The sequence below is a fragment of the Pieris rapae genome, chromosome W, assembly GCF_905147795.1.
Source record: "Pieris rapae chromosome W, ilPieRapa1.1, whole genome shotgun sequence".
In the NCBI taxonomy this organism is placed as follows: Eukaryota; Metazoa; Arthropoda; class Insecta; order Lepidoptera; family Pieridae; genus Pieris; species Pieris rapae.
This window is the reverse complement of record NC_059533.1, coordinates 880421-887903: the sequence shown is the minus strand read 5'-3', so window position 1 is coordinate 887903 and position 7483 is coordinate 880421. Positions and strand designations below refer to the sequence as shown.

General features: G+C 39.4%; 1 long non-coding RNA gene across 1 annotated transcript; it reads left to right on the top strand.

The window, feature by feature from the left end:
- Positions 1-6280: 6280 nt before the first annotated feature.
- LOC123690484 lies at positions 6281-7176 on the top strand. The gene is made up of 2 exons (XR_006751104.1): positions 6281-6659; positions 6861-7176. It is a non-coding gene; the product is annotated as an uncharacterized LOC123690484 (long non-coding RNA).
- The last annotated feature ends 307 nt before the right edge of the window (positions 7177-7483 follow it).

Here is a 7483-nt window from a genome sequence, read left to right as displayed (position 1 = left end):
ATGAATTTTTTTTTATTTTTTTTTATAGAACAGGGGGCAAACGGGCAGGAGGCTCACCTGATGTTAAGTGATACCGCCGCCCATGGACACCCTCAATGCCAGAGGGCTCGCGAGTGCGTTGCCGGCCTTTTAAGAATTGGTACGCTCTTTTCTTGAAGGACCCTAAGTCGAATTGGTTCGGAAATACTTCAGTTGGCAGCTGGTTCCACAGAGTGGCGGTGCGCGGCAAAAACTGCCTGGAAAAACGCGCAGTTGTGGAACGGTGGACGTCGAGGTGATACGGGTGGAATTTCGTATTCTGCCTCGACGTCCGATGATGAAACTCAGCTGCAGGTATTAATCCGAACAACTCCTCTGAACACTCTCCATGGTAAATGCGGTAGAAGATGCAGAGAGACCCCACATCTCTACGCAACGCCAAAGAATCAAGCCGGTTGGAGAGATTTTGGTCGTCAACGATTCGAACCGCTCTTCGTTGAATACGGTCAAGTGGAAGAAGCTGGTACTGGGGAGCACCCGCCTAAAGGTGGGAACAGTACTCCATGTGGGGCCGAATTTGAGCTTTATATAGTTGCAAGCGGTGGCCCGGAGTGAAGTACCGTCTCGCCCTGCTGAGCACACCGAGCTTTTTGGAGGATAATTTTGCCTTTCCCTCCAAGTGACCGCGAAACTGAACGTCGTTCGATATGTCAACGCCAAGTATTCCAATGCTGGCTGTGGCTTTAAGGAGAGTGTTTTCGAAAAGAGGAGTAGCGACAAAGGGTTTTTTTTTAGCGGAAAACGCGCAAACTTGTGTCTTTTTGGGGTTAAATTGGACTAGGTTTAGTCTGCCCCAGTCAGAGACTCCACGTAGTAGGGTTTCTACTTTAGACACAAGTTTGTTCCGGTACTCATCGACATCTGGCCGAAAAATACTTGCCCGGCCAGTGTAAAGAGTGTCCCCAGTGCTGTCATCCGCAGAGCAGTGAATGTTGCTAAGTTGCAACATATCATTGATATGCAGAAGAAACAGGGTCGGGGATAAAACACAGCCTTGTGGGACCCCAGCGTTCACGGGTTTAAGGTCGGAACATGCTCCGTCGATGACGACCTTGATGCTCCGATCGGCCAGAAAGCTGGAGATCCAATCGCATAATTTCTCGGGAAGCCCATAGGCTGGAAGCTTCGAGAGCAGTGCTCTGTGCCACACCCGATCGAAGGCTTTCGCTATGTCCAAACTAACCGCTAGAGCCTCCCCCTTGGACTCAATTGCCTCCGCCCATCTATGCGTAAGGTATACAAGAAGGTCACCAGCCGAACGACCACGACGAAAGCCGTACTGAGAGTCACTTATCAGCTGGTGGCCCTCCAGATACTCCAGGAGCTGGCAATTAATAATGGATTCCATTATTTTGGAGAACAAGGAGGTTATCGCTATTGGGCGATAGTTGGACGGATCGGAGCGATCGCCTTTTTTAGGGATCGGATGTATCGATGCGATCTTCCAGCACTCCGGGACAGTGCCAAGCGAGTACAGGTACCGGAAAAGGCGCGTTAAGACCGGAGCCAACTCAGGAGCACAAGTACGCAGCACAATTGGAGGAATACCATCCGGCCCGCTCGACTTATGTATGTCCAAGGAAGATAATGCTTTACGGACAGCACGTTGCCGGAATGTAACTTCCGGCATCGAAGAATCACACCGTGAAATGCTCGGTGGTGATCTCCCTCGGTCATCCAAAGTCGAGTTGGACGCGAAGAGACAGCCTAAGAGGTCGGCCTTCTCCTTCGCAGTGTGGGCCAGCGAGTCATCCTCCCTGTGCAATGGTGGAATGGAGGGCTGACAAAAATTCCCTTGGACAGCTTTGGCTAGAGACCAGAAGGCTCGAGTCCCCGAAGGGAGTTGGGCCAATCTCTCGCCAAATCTGGCAATGTGCTCTGACTTTGCTTTAGTGATTTCCCGTTTGAAGGACCTGGAGGCTGAGTTATATGCTTTTTTGAGTTCGCTGGTATTAGCATCACGAGATTTCGCCGCTTCTGCCCATGCCTTAAAGCATTCTCGCTTTCGACGCGAGGCTGTCCTGCAAGAACGCTTAAACCAGGGCTGAGACTTGCCACCGATCGGCACCGCAGAAAAAGGAATAAAGAGTTCCATTCCCTGCAGAACCACTTCGGCGACAGAGGCAGCGACGGAATCTGGAGCTTCAGACGAAAAGCAAATAGGCCCCCAAGGGTAGGACGCAAAGAAAGACCGCATCCCGTCCCAATCTGCTGACTTGTAGTGCCAAATACGGCGAAAACCCAAAAAGCGCGACCGCGAAGGGCGCGTAGATGGCACAGTACTCCGGACCACACAATGATCCGATGAACCCAATGGCGGGTCAATGGAGACTTGATAGTTCTCCGGATGCGAAGTCAGCAGAAGGTCCAACAAAGAGGGTTTATGACCGTCCACATCTGGTATTCGCGTAATCGCAGGGACCATTTGTGTCAGGTCGTAGGCTAAAGCAAAGTCGTGAAAGGATCTTCCCGCGTGATCGGTGGTTTCAGAGCCGAGCCAATCGGCATGGTGGGCGTTAAAATCGCCAAGTATCACGATTTCGGCGGTAGGAACCCTTTCAAGCAGGGAATCTGTAGCCATTTGGATGTGCTCGATGAGTCGGTCAGTTTCGTCATTTCCGCTATGGGACCTATACAGGCACGCATAGAATCGCGGATGGTCATCGCAGTCTATGCGGAGCCAGAGGTTAGATAGGTCCCTTCCTTCAAGCGTCCCAAGGCGACGAGAACAGATATCCTCTCTGACGTACACGCAAACTCTCGCCCGCGGCACAAATGAATGTTCCAATTTGTACCCCGGGTAGGAGAGGTAAGAAGTATCAGCCGGGGAGGATATCTGAGTCTCAGTGAGGAAGAATAAGGCCGGCTTCGCAGATTCAAGGTGAAAGTGAACCGCGCTTAGGTTTGAGTTGAGCCCCCTAACATTGGTGAAGTCCACTGTGAGCGTGGAAGGGGTTGCCTTCGGCGAATTCTTCCGTTTGCCCCGAGATCGAAACCTAAAACTAGAACTGAATGTTTTGTTTAGAGCGCAGTTTTTGCCCACCCCAGAATACGAAGGGCAGCCTGTGCATCCACCACCGGATACTGATTGTTCCGATGATGGACGCCCAGAGGGGGATTCTCCACGTGTGGTACCCCCCTGGGGTAATCTTTCTTTAAACTGCACCGTCATACTCTGGGGAAGGGGGGGGGATGGGCTGGGAATGACATCTAAAATGTCTTTGCCCCTGCAATCAGAGGTTTGGCTGCCCCAAACTATATTATGACAGTTAAAATCCCCCGCCAAGAAAATTGGTTCAATTAAATTGGCTTTTAATTAAATTATTCAGTTTATGTGGTGAAAAAGGAGGGCTGCAATTACCTGGGCTGTAAAGGCTTACAATAGTTAATTCCTTGCAATTTGAATATTTAATTCTAATAGCTATATTTTGAAGAGAATTATCATAAACAGTATTTACATTAGAGTAAGAGATAGTTTTATGTACAAGTATGGCTACACCATTGTGAGAGTTTCCTGAGTCTAGTCTTACTACATCGAAATTACGCAATTTAAATTTATGATGGCCACATGAATATTGTTATCCAAAAGAAAATGGTTGAAAATATGTTGATTGTGCAATATACTCTGATTTTAAACATACATTGCAATGTTTAAGATAAATGTACTAAAAACCAAAAAATAATAAAATAGATACAGTCGTGGGAATTATAAACATATGCATAGACTAGACTAAAATAAAACCGTGGGGCACGTCAATTGTCTACAAATTATCGACTTAATGTTCGATAGAAGAATCGTTTAATTCGTCGTTAAAAATAGGCAGTTGGCCCGCAGACGGTGAGGAAATTACTTACTATTTTCTTGCTCATGGAAATTCCCCACGGTTTTATTTTAGTATATTGTATGCTGCCCTCTCATTTGATACCCATATTGATGGGATTGATAAAACCTACGTTATCCGCCATTTTGTAGCGGCCGCCATCTTGTATTTCAATTTTTTATAGTATATTGTATTCTGCTTGTTGAGCCTTTTCATTTGATACCCATATTGATGGGATCGATAAAACCTACGTTATCCGCCATTTTGTAGCGGCCGCCATCTTATATTTCAATTTTTTATAGTATATTGTATTCTACTTGTTGAGCCCTTTCATTTGATACTCATATTGATAGGATTAATAAAACATAAATTATCCGCCATTTTGTAGCGGCGGCCATCTTGAGTTTATAATGATAATGAATAAACATAATTTTATTGTCACCAAAATCCAAAGTGTATACAAAATGTCAGGTTGACAGAAAGAGGGTGAAATTTGAATTACTAAGTTTGACCCAAGAATAATAAATAATAAATAAATAAAACAAACGGGGTGAGCTAAAACCGTTTAATAATAAAAACCGAACAATCAATACAAGTGCGAAAGCGTGAAGCGCCCTCTACAAGGGTTATCGTCTCATTAATATACTGGATTCTGGAAGAATCCTTGACAGACACTGAGCATTCAATTTTCGAATTGAACTCAACTTCCGGAAAATTTTGTATAAAATTTAAGACTCACATCGCTTACGCTCAAAAAGTCTTGCTATTTTACATTCTGATGACACCATATTTTGACATCTCATGTGATTTAAAATCGGCAGTGAACTCGATTTTTTACGTCAAATTAAAAGTTGCTTTTTCCTAGGTGAAATCATGATTTACAAGTGAGTTAGCCATTTTTTAGCGAAGTTAAAGGTTTTATTTGAAAATATTCTAATATAGGACAATCTATATATATGTGATAAGTTTATAAATTAATATTTATAAATACAGCATTTTTTTACGAAATTCAAATTTATATCTATAAGCAGTAAGTTTAGTAAAATAGAATTTTTTTATTCTTACAGAAGGCCCGTTTCCACTTTAAACCTCTATTTCAATAATAAATTATGTAAACAATTAAAAAATACTTAATATAATATCTATTGATGGCGAAGAAAAAGGCATGAAACGACCAATTGGTTTCTCGGCGTTGGTTACTATCGCTTTTATCCAATACCCAAGACATTATGTGGTATTTAAGAAACCTAAAATATTTCCTATATGGGCTGCTGAGATTCAAAGAGTCTAGTAAATAGATAATCTAATGTAAACATTTTTATTATTTTAGCAATAAAATATAATTTTTATCTCAGAACCAATTTTTCAATCCACTCTTCATCATGTCGTGTCTCCAGTAAATTCATCCTATTTTATGAGTAGGTATACTAAAATTATTAATGTAATAATTTCAGAGTTCCGATGTTCAAAAAATCCTGGTTGTATTTTTCTGCCTTTGAAGAAGAATGTAACATTTATATCAATGACAAGGACCCTGGATATAGAGACACAATAGTGCAGATATTTTCAAATAATTGAATTTCAACTATCCTTCAATTTATAATAAATGATATCACAGCCCGAACAACCAAAATTGGCGGTTCTTATATCTTTATAAATTAAATTAAAAGGTTTTGAATAAGAACATTATTCTGCTTTACACAAGTATAAAATACCATCATTATGTACATGATAGTTCAAGTACTTATCAAGCTTTTTAATATTTTTGTTCATAACAATTACTTTTTCTTAACTGATTAGAAAATATATTAAAATAAATAAATATATTTGTCTACAAAATAAAGTAGTAATTGATTAGCTCTATGTGAGGCTGGGTTTGATTAGTTTTTATTATACTTAAGTTTGAGTTTGTATTACTGAAAGTTATTTTGTATTGTGTTAAAAGTTTATTATTGACATTAAATCATGTTGTGTAAGTTATTATTCTGTTCTTTTATTTACCTATACAGAAACACAGCATATATATTTTTTATTTCTGCTTAGCCATGTATTTAAGGTTACTATGTTTTTATTAGGCAGTCATTAAATAAATAGTAGATTTAATTAATCATTTTATTAATATAATATTATTAACTACAAAAAAAATTATTATGAAGTACACAATTATCTTAAACACAGTCATACAATTTTTCATATAAATCAATTGTTGATCTCAGTTTAATACATTTTCTTTTCAATCATTGTTCATTATCTGCCTCGTTCTTGACAACTACCGCTGATGGCTGTAATACAATTGTTATCTGTTAAAATAGTAAATAGTGAGATGTGGCATGTGACCATACTGACACAATAATATTGCATAGCAATAGCAATTTAATTAACTATATTGTTTTATGCAAGTTATTAATTGTAATTGGGAGGTTGAGGGTAGACGTGAAACAACTCGTATCGTGTCCCCAATTCTTTGTATTTTTAAAATCAAACAAGAAATAATATCGTTTCAAAAGTAGAAAAAGTGGTGTAATATTTCGAGATAAAAAAGTGTAAATGTTATTCCGCCGAGAAACATTGTAAAAGCATAAATAATTCGCCAAAATCACAACGCTTCAAACGAGTGACTTTTGTAGATAACTTATGTTGAAAAGAATACCTAAAATGCAGGAATTGTGCACAATGAACAACATTAAAGTGGAATAGTGTAGTGATGTGAAGTGAACTAATTTTTGCAAAAAATAACGGCACAAGTGTCAAGACTTGGTATAACACTGACTCATTTAGTGTCTGTGACGCGTGTAACTTGTACGATATTTTCAAGCATATGCAGTAAAGACACTTAGTCAAATCGCTTGCGGTGCCGGTGGCGTTCTTTAGGTTCGAGTTCAAATCACTCAAGAGAACCATAACTTTCAAAAATTTATTTTTCAATAAATATTGAACACTTAATTTTAATATAAGAATATCACAAATAGAATATAAAAAATATATATACATCTTTCATAGAGGGCACTAAGTGCATCATAACAGGCGATGGAGGAAATAAAAAATATGTTAGTTATCATGCAGCAAGATATAAAGCAACAAAAACAAGACATGCTAGATATGAAAGAAGATATTAAATGTACAATAATCAACAGCCTCAACGAGAAGTTTAATCACTTAGAACTAAAAAACGAGCTTTTGGAGAAAAACCTAGAAGAACAAACAAAAAAAATAAACAACCTAGAAAGACAGTTTAGACGCAAAAATCTAATCTTGTTTGGCGTAGAAGAGAGCGAAAAGTCATACGATGGACTCGAAGAAATGGTCATAAACATAATAAATACATACATCAAAATTCCATGCGAAACTCACAATATAGAAGCTGTTAGAAGACTGGGGAAAAAAGGCAAAAAAGTTAGACCTATAGTATTAACATTCAACACATTGGGATTCAAATTAAAAATCCAAAAAAATAAACATTACCTCCAAAATACTTCATATTACCTAAAAGAAGACTACCCAATCGAAATTTTAAATAAGCGTAGAGAACTTCAAGTCCAAGTTCAAAAAGAAAAAGATGCAGGCAATACTGCCTTTATAAAGTACGACAAAATTATTATATTGAACAACAAACAACCGTTGTA